Below are 13,578 nucleotides of genomic sequence, written 5' to 3'. Positions count from 1 at the left end.
CTTATTTCCAGGCTGAATTTTTAACCTTCAACTTCCAGCCCCTGGATCATGTTAGACCTTCCTCCGCTAGACTGAAAAGCCCCTGATGAAATGTTTGCTCCCCGTGTGCATGCTGCAGACTATAATCAAGTCACTCTTTAACCTTCTCTTCATTCAGGGCTGAGCCTGAGAGAAGCCCCCTTGATTCCTGGAGGTAGAGGGCCCTCAGCACCTGGAAGGGTCAGGTGCAAGGCTTCATTTCCCTGTCACTGTTTGGCACATGGAGGCCTAGCCCGAGCATCTTCTCCTCTTGAGCAGATAGAAGACACCGCTCCTGTAGGTCCTGTACTGCCACCCATCACCGCAGTATCTGAGCATCCTGCAAGTAAAGTCTCTAGTGGACTTCAGACTTTCAGGATCCGAACCCTGCTGCAGATTCAGCTGGAGCAGTGGAAATGCTCCATACACAGGGGAAGGGGCTGAGGCTGTCTTGGCTCTGGATTGCAGTCTGGAGTCGGGAGGAGTTAATGTTTCTTTGAATGATCTTCCTCATTAGCTGTTGCCCTGAGAGGCCAGCGGGGAACCTGCCGGCAGCTGAACTTAGCCAGCAAACTGCACGTGACCCCTAGGTGTGAAAAACCACCCAAGGCTGTTTTTCTTCCCAGTGTTAGGTAAGTGCCAGTACCCGAGCCTGGTCTGAAGGCAGTTCTGGCTGGGTTCTGCCGAAGACCCGAATGGGTTCCTGCTGCCGTGCTGCCTGACCTTTTTTTCAGATTTCCCTCTTGGTTTTGTTGCACCTGGCCCCCTCTCTGCGTTGTTCAGCAAAGAGCGCAGTTAAAAACCAGCCTCCCTGAGAAAGTTGGTGGGATCTCGAGTTTCAGGCTGTTGTCAGTTTCGAGTGGAATGAGGATGAGGAATGCCACTTAGCTCCATCTGCCCTCCTCTAATCCCCAGACAAATGCAGCCTTCCCATCTGTGCTGCCAGAGTCTCGGGGACTATCACACCAGGCACTTTATCTAAATGACTTTGGCCAAAGATAAGGTAATTAATTACAGTGGGATTAGAAAACAGCACAGGCCCAGCCTTGCCTGTCAGTAAAAACCTTTGCTAGGCTGGCCCTGACCCTGCACTAGAAGTGCAGGTAGTCGGTTCCCAAAGAGAGAGATTTGAGGAAATGCACGGCCTGCCTTAGGGGCAGTCCTCCCTTGGAGCTCATGGGCCACGAACACCCTGACCATCAGCAATTAACATGGAGATCCTGCTTTGCTCCCGCTTCCCAGCTGTGTCCTTCCAGGGGCCCTTAGCGCTCAGGAGAGATGCTAGCAGGAGGAGCCTGGAGAGTGAAGCCCCCAACCCTACAGAAGAGAAAGCAGCTGTAAGGGTGAGAGGGGGGATTCTTAGTACCTCTGCTGAGGCTGCCAGCAAAGGTGCCGTACAAGTGCCATGTGCGCTGATGGCTTTGAGTTACTCTCCGTGACTTGAGCTGAGACCCACAGCGCTCATTCCGTGGAGATCACCAACCATTCATTGGATTCCCATTGTCTTCATAGTAAGCAGCTTATACGATTCAGTCACATATTATTGGGCTTGATGGGTGAAATGTTATGGCCTGTTATACAAGGTCAGACTGGATCATTACAACGGTTGCTCCTAAAATGTCTGGCTCCGTCTCTTGCAACCTCTGAAACTCGTTATATGTTTGTTTTATGCTGCCCCACACCCTGGGGACCCAGCTGACCTAGTGGCTCTTCCATCTCCCCATGATATTTACTGTCCTGGCAGATCTTCCATCTTTACTCCCCTTTGGATTAAATCGCCTTTCCTTGTAAGGTTTTACTTGCGCTCTTCCTCGGCACTGATCCCCTGTCCCCGTCAGGAGTTTCTCATTCGCCCGTACAAAGCTCTGTCATTGGGTTCACCGTTCCTTTTGTCACCTCACATGGGTCACCTCGGCCTTTCTTGGCACTGCAGGTGTTTGTGACTCAGGGTTGAGCCATCTCTGAGAGCCAAAACTGGTGAAAGCAGCTAGAAGCCAGCCTGGTCCCTTAGCTGTGGTCTGTCCAGTTAATCCTTTTGCTTTTCTGCTGTATCCCTGTGGATTCTTCTCGGAAGCTTGCTTTCCCTTTTTCCCCTGCAGGCCTCTGAGGAGTGATGTTTGATCACAGCCGGCTCTGTTTTTAATCCCCGGCGCCCTCATTTGTGCTGTGAGATCCATTGCTGAAAATGGCTGTGGAAGGGTGGGAAAGAGTCTCCATTTCATTGGTGTGATCACTGAGGCTTGGGGAAATGGCATGACTCGGCCATGGCCACCCAGTGAGTCAGCGGCAGCATTGGGCGTCTATCCCAGACTCCCAGCCCCGGGAGATTGCAGCTGTCCCTTCAGACTTTTCTTTGTTTTTAATTAGCAGCAGTAGCACCTGGTCACCTGCAAGAACCAGGTCCCTTTACACCTTAGTTACTTGATGGCTCCTTCTTTGCATTATTGCTAGGTTGCAGACTGTGAGGTGCCACCTTTGATATTGTACGTGAAAGTGACCGGCTGGAAACGCAGCCGGTACCTGCCCGTGTGTGAACAAAGCGTCCAGAGAGGGCCCAGCTACGCTGCCAAAATGGGGTCTGTGGAACCATAACGCTCTCTTACTCCTCAGCTTCTAATGGAGCTGTGCTGCTGGGGGGGAATTGGGTTGGGCTCTACCAGGTTTGGGGCAGGCCCCTTCCCCTGGGAAATCCCACGTCTCCTCCTGCTCCTGTCCCCCAACTGAAGAGTTGGGGGGATCCCTGTCAGGAGATTGTCATGGAGACATCCTACCCCAGAGTCCCCTCCTGCAGGTTTCACTGAAGGGGATAAGCTGGGCCTCTGTTATCAAAGGTCTAGTCCTGGCGTGTAGTTCTGACAGCCCCTCGGGCTACCCGTCGTCAGCAAAGCAAAGCCCCATCTGGGCTGGGATCAGAACAGTGCCTCGTTTACAGCTGGCCGCAGTCAGCCAGGTGCTAGCATGCTCCCTGGGTTATAAACCCACTCTGTGTACTGCAGCACAATGAGAGGGAGTTACAGAAACCACCGAGGGACTCGAACCCAAAGCAGGGAAATTGGACTAGAGCCCAGCCCAGTTGTCCGGACCATGGTGAGAGCCTAGGACAGAACTCAAACCCACATGTTTCTGTACAATACCCAGTCAGTGGAGCTGAGAACACGTGGCCAGCAGAGAGCTCTCCAAGCTGTCCTCTCTCGCCTAAGGAAGACATCAGGTAACGTTGTGGCAACAGGTGCTGGAGAAAAGAGGTCAAGAGATTGTGTTACATAAACCCAGCCAGAGCACTGCTCCAGCAAAGCCTCTGTGAGAGAACATCAAGAAACCTAGAACAAAGGAGAAGGCCAACAGCTGGTAGCTCACTCCAAAACCAGCTGTGGCTGGGTTGCCAGGTGGCTCTTGCCCCGTGTAACATGCATCTAGGTGAGGCAGGTGCTGCCGAAAGAACCTCCGCGTTGATTATGGGGAAATGCCTACTTGCAATTCCTGTGCAAGGGGGAAGGGAACCTTGTGCATAAATCATTATAATTGAGCTTGCTGGTTTCTGTTTAAGGGTGGCACTGGTGTCATGTGGCAACAGCAGGGTTCTAGTAGTCAGGATTCAACACTTTGATCCCCTTCTCTGCCACTGACTTGCTGGGCAATCTTGGTCAAGTCACTTACCCTCTCTGTGCCTCTGTTTTCCCATCTGTAAAACAGGGCTAATACCCACTGTGCCAAGGGCGGTGAACAGTACAGGACTCTGGATTTTAAGGCCAGAAGAGACTGTTTATGAGCATCTAGTCTGACCTATAGAACACAGACCATGGGACCCTACCCAGTGCTTACTAATTTGCAAAGTACTCCAATGGAAGGTGCTGGGGAAGTGACACTATGTATATGATTAGTTTTATTGAAAGCATCGGCTCCTGTTTTGAGAAGAAATTCTGGAGGGTCTCCAGTGCAGCTGCTGGGTTCCTTGTACCACTGGCATCAGGCCTGTCTCATGCGCCAGGCCGGTAAGTTCTCCAGTTTGTTCCTCCTGAGGCGTGCAGGGAAATGTCTGCAGATGGGCCCCCTCCACAGCGGAGAGTTCTGCATGCTGCATCCTGTGTGCGCTGGGAAGTGAAGCCTCAGAGCAGTTTGAAGCATGCACTGGCTGCCTTTGCTGATTTCCCAGTAATACAGCGCTGTTGATTTTCAAAGGAAAAAGGTGGTGAGCCCATATTTGCATGAGCAAATGGAAAGGGAGTTTGTTGCGTCAATAAGGGATTAGCAGCCAGGGGATAATTCTTTGCTGCTGAAGGCCATGATCTCTCTCTGCTGGCTGGAGAATGCCTCTCAGCCTGTGGCAGAGGGTGTGGGGATAGGCCTGGCTGGCAGGAAGGCTGGGTTTTTGTCTTCAGGATGCTGTCCAATCTGCCTTGAATGTGGAAGGAGATAGCTTCTTTCCCCTTTGGTGTCATCGTCTGGTGGTTGCCTGTGGAAGAGAAGAGCGGTGAAGGTTTGAGAGACTAGGCCCAATTCTCATCTCTGTAGGGCCAATCCTGCTGGAGTCAACGGAGAGAAGTTGGAAGAGGATCTAGTGCACAGGTGTTCATGGGACCAATCCTCAGCCTTCCCGACCCTTTAACTCCCACGTGGCAGCTGCCTGGTGATACAATGTGCCCCGCCTGGGGAGGGTTCCTGCGCTGAGAGGGCTGGTCCCTGGCCCCGGCAGACTCTGACCTGGTAGGAGGCTGTCTGGGGGTTGGTGTCACATGTGGAGGCACATTTGTGCAGACACATGGCAGCTGCAGGATACAAACTGAAACTGACTTGATTAGCAGCGCCGCTTGCGTGATCTTTAGTTCTCGAATTGGATTTTACTGCAGCCGGGGCCTGGGAGGAGATAGCAGCGAGAGCACTGCTTCAGCTTCTCTTCTTACACTGGGCATGAGAGCAGGGAACGCTCCATGAGTCCAAGTCAAGGGTGTCACTCCCCTTCCCCCACCCCACTCCACCACGCAGGCTAGTGTTGGTTTGTGCCTGTATCCAGCAAGACAATGTTAACTCTTCTTATGCCAACTTGGGGAGGGGGCGGAAGGAGATGCCCTGTGTGTCTGGGTCTCTCCAGATACTGCCCTTCTAAACTAGGAATAGGGGGGAAATCAGCTTTGAATCCAGACTGCTTTTCTCAGCCCTGCTGCTTCTTTGCTGTTGGTTGGGGTCAGGGTTTCTGGTGGATGGACTCCAAGTCGAGGCCTTTTGTGCAGCTTTGCCATGGGGGTTGAGTTCCCGCAGCTGAGTCTGGAGCACCCGTGAATCGTAGGAAACCGCCGCTAGGCGTGACAAGGTGGAGCTGAGTTCAGGCACCAGACAGATGAATGGACTTGTAATAATAATGCAGCCAGCAATAACTGCTTGTGCATTCCAGTAAGGTCACTCCCTTGCCAACCCTATGGCACCAGTGCTGAGGATTTCCCGGTCCTGTTTCCTGACACCGGATCCCCTTCTCCAATCTGCTCGTGACTTGTGTGCTGAAAACATCGATGCCCCAGCACCAAGGGGCAACTAGCAGCAGTGCTCGCCTCCTGCTGCTGCCGTTGCATTGTTGGACGGGGAAGGCTGCTCTTTGAAGCACACACCGCTCTTTGAGAGACTAGTGATGATACTGCTTATCCAGGGCTTTCCATCTTCGAAGTCCTCGGTCAGTATTCGCTCGCTGCCCATGTCACAGGGGCTTTGGGGGAGTTTGGTGCATTGCCGTGAACCAGATGGGCAAACTGTGGCACAGAGGTGACATGTCCAAGGTCAGACAGGGAATCAGTGGCAGAGCTGGGACTAGAACTCGGGTGCAGCTGACTCCCAGTGCTGTGTTCGGATCTCCATGTGCATAGACATCCTGTGCGCTCAGCGCGCATAGACAGCCGCATAGAAACATGTCTGCGCGGGTTAGCGAGGGGCCACCCTGCGGCTCAGGATCCAAGCACCCTCCAAACGTTGGGAAAGATCTGGAGCCACGTCAGGAAATTGGGATTTTATCTTTCACAGGCCCAGCAGATCTCTCCGATCTGAGCTTCCCGAACACTGGGCAAGTCTCAATGCCTGTCTGTTCCCATCACACCTCCTCGCCCAGCCAGAGCTGCCAGCTCTGCTCAGGGCTGGAACGCAATCCTGCACTTCTTGCCTTGCACCGATTATACTGGAGCGGGGCTTTGCCTCGGTTGCTAGGAGTCGCGGCTGACACAAGCCCCACCATGTGAGGTGGAACAAGGAGTGAATTATAGAGAGCTCAGTAGCTCGTTGGGAGCCAGCAGCCGGTTCTCTCGCCACGGCACAGAGCAAACAAAGGTGCGGCGGAAGCACTCCTTGTGTGCAGCTCTTCGAGACAGCACACGCTTTCTGAAGCTACAGCTGCAATTGCCAGCCCTAGGGTTGGTTTGAGAAATGCACCGGTTGCTCTCTAGTCTCCTGCCGCATCTTATCCCATTATCACTGAGCCAGGGGGCAGTTCCCTGCATGCCCCATTCAGGCTGGAAGCCTGGGCTGGTTGCAGAGGGACACCCCGGGCTGGTTGCAGAGGGACACCCCAGACTGGCAAGTGCATCCCAGGGGCAGGAAGCTTCCGGCGTGTAGGGATCACAAATCCTTGGCAAGCTGAAGATGGGGCGGGCTGGTGCGGGGGAGGAAGGACAGTTTAGTGGGTAAGACATTAGCCTGGCCCTCAAGGAGACCCAGGTTCAAGTCTCTGCTGCCCCATAGCTGCCCCATGTGACCTTACATGAGTCACTTAGGGCTTTTCTATGCAGCGAGTTACTGCACGGCAAGCCCAGGAGTGAATCCACGGTGTGCCGGCTCGCCGGACACAACTCAGCCCGGCCTCTGGGCCTCTCTGCTCAGTGGGGATAACAGCACCGCCAAGAGGTGGTGTGAGGCTCAATACGATAAGGACGGTGCGGTGCTCCCGTGCGATGGGATGCGGCCTTAGAGCAGTGGAAGCTTCACTCCTGCCAAGGGGCTGCGGGAGCAAGAGGAGCTCTCGGGCATCATGGCCCATCTAGATCCAGGTCTGGGGACGATCCTGGGGACGTGGAAGCCTAGGCTGAGTCGTTTCCCAAAGGCTGTGCCACCGAGCAGCTCCCAGATGGCATGTGGTGACTCCCAGCAGATACTGCCCTAGGCCAGATGGCAGCTGGTAGCTGGGCTGCCAAAGGCTCTGGGTCCTGGTGTGCAGCAGGCTCTGGGAGCAGGCTAAGGACCGCGCAGCTGAAAGGCTGGCTTGGGCAGTCTCTGCTGGGCTGCTGGCCGGCTAATCATCTCTGCACTTAGCTGGCCCTGGGCTCTGTGGGATCTGAGCTGGGGAGAGGCTCTCAGCAGGGGCAGATCTTCCTAGCCCATGGCCTTTTAACCCCTTCTGCTCCTGCTCAGCCTTGATTCCTGACTAGGGGGAGAGATTTTACAGCTTGTTGGCTTGAACAGGAGACCGGATTGCTGATGTCCCAAACCCACTTGTAATCTTTGCTGGGACTTTTCTAGTCGCATGAGAATTGGCTTCCTCCAAGTGATGGGGGTCAGGCGCTTCCTTTAGTGCCTGCTCCAAGTGCTGAGGGAGTCCCATGCCGTGGCCGTGAGCAGTGCCTGTGGGCTCTGCTGGGCGTGAGTGCTCGGGGTGGTTCTCGTGACTGTACTGAGATTGTCTCCAGCGGGCAGAGAGCTGGGCCTGTTTCTGCTCAGCCATGCTCCTGATTGGCATTGTCTGCGCCTGGAGCTAGGATGAACGGATAGAGCAGGGGCACAGAAGGAGCAACTGCCTTCCCCCAAACCTGGCCGAAATAGAGAGAACAGGCTGTTTACATGATGCCTGGGAGTTTCCCGACCAGGTGCCAACTTCCCTGTTTGACATATTCCTTCCAGTTGCTCTAGGGTTGGGTCCTGAGAGCAGCATTTCCTCCTCCACGCTGTGTTTTGCCAACAGCTGCTGATCATTTATGTTGCACCATGCGCCCAGTGCCAGAGGCTGGTATGTTCCCCACACACCTGAGCTAGATGTGATTGCATTCAGATACAGGTGCCGTTCTTGGTCACTAGTGCAGGACACAAACCCACAGCCTTTGGGAGAGCCAATGCAGCTCAGCAGTCTGCGTCCTCTCCCCCATGGACGTGGTTCCCAGGGTATTTAGCACCATCAGCATCTGACACACCACAAGGCACTGGCTCTCCTTGGGCTTACCAAGCCACACGGCAGTCACACCCAACGGCAGTCCTGCAGATCTGCCAAGCGTTGGCTCTGCGGCCTGGTTACAATGCCTAGAATGAGGCGTCATCAGCCCAGCTGCTGCTGTCTCTGGTGCTTTCTCCACAGGCTTTATTGCTACCCTGGGTCTTTCTGTTTCTATCCCACAATGCTTTGTTTCATAGTTGGAAATTACCCGGAAGCCTCTGATCCCAGCACCGTGTCTGGGCACTAGATGTCCCAGAATGCACTGGGCCGGCCTCGGAGGTGTGCCACTGCTTCTGATGCAAACGGCAGCGGTGCTGCTGAAAAGTGATGGAGGTAGCATGTTGTGTAACTGACGTGCCCGGGACAGTCTCCTTCAGAGGTGAAAGTAAGCGGGTACAGGCCGGTATGGAGGACTGGTAAGAAAAGGAGACTGCCTGAGGGAGAGAGAAGCCTGCCCCCTGCGTAAGAATAGTTTAAACTCAGCTGTTCCCTGAGTGGTTCAGCCCTCGGGGTTAGGAGTGGTTTCTGGCATCCTTGTTAATTTCACTCACAGTAGCTGAGGGGAGTGGGGAGGGTGTGTTTGACCATGGCAGGGGCAGTCCCTGTCTGCCCCCGGGATGAGGGGATCTTGTCTCCAATACTAATATACACAACAAATACAAGCATTTGGCTGCACAGCTTAAATCCAGAGCTAATAAAAGCAAGTGGAAGGGGAAAACTCACTGTCACATTGGTTTCTCTTCTGCTCCCTCCCTCTCCACCAGCCAGGCTGGAGACAAGGCTCTGCATTTCCCCTCTTCCCCCCAGCAGGGATTCTCCTCTAGGCTCTAGCTTGCAGTAGGGAGACTGGCTGAGATGCCTGCTGCTGCTGCCTGCATAAGAACAGCTGTTCCCTGCGCAGTTCAGCCCCCAGGGTTAGAAGCCGTTTCTGGCATCCTTGTTAATTTCACTCCCAGTTGTTGTTAGGGGTCAAGGGGAGGGTGTGTGTGACCATGGCAGGGGCAGTTCTTTTCTGCCCCCAGGATGAGGGGATCTCTTATACACAAAAAACACAATCAAAATCAGGAACCATTTCCAAGTTCAAATCTATCCCATTCCCTCCCTAGCAGAGGATCATGGTTGTGATGTCCAAACTGCTTGCAGATCCTCTTTGAAATGTTACTGAACCACACAGGGAATAGCTGAGTTTAAACTGTTCTTATGCAGGAGACAGGCTTCTCCCTCCCTCAGCCAGTCTCCCTGCTGCAAGCTAGAGGGAAGCCCCTGCAGCTGCTGCTCAGTGCCAGGCAGGGAGAAAGCATGGAGCCTAGTGTCCACAGCCTGGCTGGAGGAGAAAGGAAGACACGGAGAAAAATGTGGCAGTGAGTTTTCACTTTTTCAGGCTTTTTCCAATAGTAAAGTTTTATTATAGACAGTACTGGTAGCAATAATAGTAGCTTTATTTTCTCTATCTATGTCATGCAGTGGGAGGGATCCATGAAGTACGTAGGAGAGGTGGGTTGCTTGCGATTGGACCATATGGGTAAGAAATGTAAATTACTTTCACTCCTGCCCAAACCCCAGGGGTCCCAGCTGCCTCTGCAGCTGGTAGCTCCAGGAGTGATTTAAAAGGCCCAGCTCCTACCTTCAGCTGAATCCCTGAGCCCTTTAAATCCTACGGCTTTTAAATCAGGATTTAAAGGCCCCACCTCTTCTGATAGAGGCCACACCTCTTCTGGTTGAGGCCCCTCCCCCTCTGCAGGACTGGAGTAATGACAAGTCCATTAAGTTACTTTCATCCCTGATCTCCTTCCATCGTGTGCGGGGACATCCATGCAGATCTCGTGCACCAGGCAAGCGTCCCATTCATAGTAATGAATCCCCAGTTGTTATCTCGCACTTTTCATCCCTCGCTCTCAAGGTGCTTTGCAAGGGAGGCCGCTGCCATTCGCCCCATTTCACAGACAGGGCAACGGCAGCTCAGAGCGGGGAGGTGACTTGCCCAAGGATCAGGATCAGAACCCAGGTCTCCTGTGGCTACAGCACCACTCCTGTGCTCTCCCCACTACAGCCCGCTGCTATCGTCCTAGTTGCTGGAGCCCTGACCCCAATAACCTCAACTGGCACAAAACAGGTCGGATGATAGTGCCATCTGGGCTGGCGAGAGCTGTGTCGCTGTGGAGAGAAGAGCCGCTCGGCTCCAGCTCCCCCCCGGCAGGCTATGGCAGGAGCAGAGTACGTTCTCCTGCGCTCTCAGACCATTAGATAAGCGTGTGTCTCCCGTGCTATAAAGCATTTGACACCAACTGTTTTCCCTGCTGCGGCGATAAGAGCTGGGGCGCGCCCGGCCTCCCCAGGGGCTATGGGCAGCTGAGGTCCTTGTTCTGTTACTCTGGGTGGGACAGATTTATGGTCGCTGGTGGAGCAGGAACCTGCCACCGGGTCAAACAGTTTGGCGGCAAAGCCCGGGTATTTTTTTTTTTTTTTGAGTGCAGAGAGAATTTAGAGACACTCCCTGGATCCTGGCTGCAGGCCCAGTGAGCAGCAGTTCAGGGAACGCCAGTAACAAAGAAATTATTCTCTTCTCCCACCGGCCACTCTCTGCTCCTTCCCCTCCCAGGGCTGGTACTTTCCTAGGCAGCTGTTTGAAAACGTTGGCCTGCAGCAAGAGACTTCATCCCAGCCCCAGCCCTCCCACCTGCTCTCACCCAAGGAATGGGAGAGGGAGGGCTCGCGTCCCCTTCCCCCCGGGTCCCCTTCTCCAGGCCAAAGCCAAGGCACGTCCGTTGGTCCCGTGGTCTGATAACAGGCCGTCGTGCCGCAGTGCAGAGCAGGTTTCGCGGAGTGGCTGGGTTGTGTCCACACCAGAGCACCGGGTTGCCCCACAGTGCAGCCCTCTCTGTGCTTTGGGCTTCGAGACAAGCTCTGAGCTCCGCCAGCTGTGCCCAGTTGACACAGGGTTTTCCCTGGACCCACTGAGACACGGGGTGTCAGTGGGAAGCCTGGGCTGGGCAGGCAAAGATTTGCTGGGGTCACTAGCAGCTGCCTGACGTGGAGGGTCAGGGGAGGCAGTTCCAGAGGGAGACTTTGCTTAGCCACTTGGAGCTTGAAACAGTCCGTAACCCTCGTGCTGAGCATGACCCTGGGCTGGGCTCTGCTCCTTTCTCTGGGCTGGGCTGATTCTTGACTGGGAAAATCAGTGGTGTGGCACGTCCCACATGCCGCCCACCAAAAGGAGGTGTCAGTTCGGGTGAATTGGGCCACTCTGTGACCCTTCCACCCCTTCCTCACACGAGCAATGAAATAGTTAACACTGACATCATTGCCCGGCTGTCCGAGTTAATGTCATGGAGATGACTGGGGCAGTTCACACCTCTCCAAGCTAGTGAGCCACTGTCTGCTTTGGTTCTACTCCACTCGCATTTTTTTGATGTTTTCTGTGCAATCAGGTCTGTCTTAAAAAAAACAAAACAACCCAGGTGAGATACTGGAGAATGTGACAGTAGCTTCAGAGCCGTTCCAAGGTCCGATTCCAGTTCCCGGGGGAAATACACTGCTTGAGAGGTCTGGGACATTCTTTAATGAGCCACAAACAGAGGCCACATTTTTCAAACCTGGGAGCCTACACTTGAGGATAGGCTCATCTGTGGCCTGCAGAGCTGCTGAACACCCCTAACCCACAGCACAGTCTCGGGAGCTGCAGGAAGTCTGCGTCTTTGGAAATCAGGCCTCGGTGGATTCAGGAGCCACCCGTTCGGTCTGAGAGCGCCAGCCGCAGTCCGTGCGTTGGACCACGGGACGTCCTTCAGGTCAGAGCCCCTCCTTTGTTGGATTCTTTCACCTGGGGATCTCCAAGCACTTTACAAAGGTAGATGAGCACCAGGGTCCCCGTTTTTCTGTTGGAGAAGCTGAGCCAGAGACATGCCTGAGGACCAGAGCCCACAACTCCTGGCTCCCAATGGAGAAGTGGCTGAAGTGATGCAGAGGGAATGGAACCCGGTGGGGTTCAGGGATGTGGGGCGGGAGGATGTGCTGTATATTCCAGCCCCCCAGAAGAACACAGCCAGGGAAGCTGGAGGCCTGAGCAGAAAGGCTCTTGCCAACAGCTCATGCATGGCAGAGGAGTCAGAAGGTTGCCAACGGGAGTGAGAGCTGCAGTTTGCGCCGGTTTGGATTGCTATGATCGGGCGGGGGAGGGAGGTAATCTGAGCGTCCCGGCGGGAAAGGCTCTGGGGCTTAGCGGCAAAACTGGCCGGGGGAAGGCCCTTTTCACAATGAAAAACCTCTTGGAATTTGGACTCTTGCCCTGCGGCGCGAGAGTGGCGGTTGGGAGAGGAGCCGCTCGGTGACTGAGGGAGATTTGGCGGCAGGGTCCCTGGGAAAGCCGCCAGCACCTGCTGCCCACTGTTGGTCTGTGCAGCGGGGGGTGGCAGGGCTTGGGCAGGGCCCAGCTGTGTTCCATGCACCCGAGACTTGGTCCCTGCCTCTGTCAGAGCACCCTGGAGTGCGGAGCATGTTACAAACATGACTGTGAATTTTCAAGAGACAGGTGGTTTTTTGGGGGGGGGTGGCCCTGCATGAGGCCATCAATGGGCCCAGATTGCCAGAAAATGCAGCGCCTCCTCACCCTGCATATTGGGCCTCTCTTGGGTGTCTCGAGCACCCCAAATCTCTAGTCACTTCTGAAAGTGTAGGAGGTCCTTAGCTACTTACACGCCCCAAGCAATAAGAGGAAAAGCGAGGTGTGCAGTAGCTGCAACTTCTCCAGGGGTCCGAGGGCTTAGCACCCAGGATTCCTAGGCCTTTGCTCTAACCGCAGAGCCTCCCCTCCAGGCCTGTGTGGTTGGTTAGTTGCTTTAATTTTTTTCCTTCCCTTAGGGACTCTCCTTTGCATTTAACATAACCCACCGATTGCTGCTTATTTCCTGGAGTCCGGTGCCGTTCGCTGTCTTTGCAGCAGCTGATGCGAGGCGCGGGCTCCACCTGGCAAACAGACCCACCAAAGGGTGAGGTCTGGGCCCGATCCTGCACTGCTGATGCCCGCGATGTTCCCCTTGTAGCCAATGGGAGCTCTGCCTGGGCCAGTGTTGTAGGACAGGGCCCTTGGCAAAGCAGTTCAAAGTGTCCCAGACACAGGACTGGTGATTTGATAAATAATGTTCCTGTTAAGGCCCGCCCCCCCCCCAATGCACACACTTCTTTTCAATTTTGCAATGTGCTTAGTTGGCTAGGTGACACTTTCGTGGAATAAAGCGAGTTTGCAGCCCCAAGGAGTGTGCTGCGGAAACGGGGTGGATACCCCGATGTGCACTGCGGGGGGCACTGGCCGAGCGAGGGGGGAAACGCTCCAGAGAGGGTTTCTGGCCTGTCTTGCTGCATACAGTTTTCAGTGCATTTCCGCCTGG

Source organism: Gopherus flavomarginatus, chromosome 22 (genome assembly GCF_025201925.1).
Source record: "Gopherus flavomarginatus isolate rGopFla2 chromosome 22, rGopFla2.mat.asm, whole genome shotgun sequence".
NCBI classification, from domain to species: Eukaryota; Metazoa; Chordata; order Testudines; family Testudinidae; genus Gopherus; species Gopherus flavomarginatus.
The sequence above is the reverse complement of the archived record's forward strand: the minus strand, read 5'-3'. Positions refer to the sequence as shown.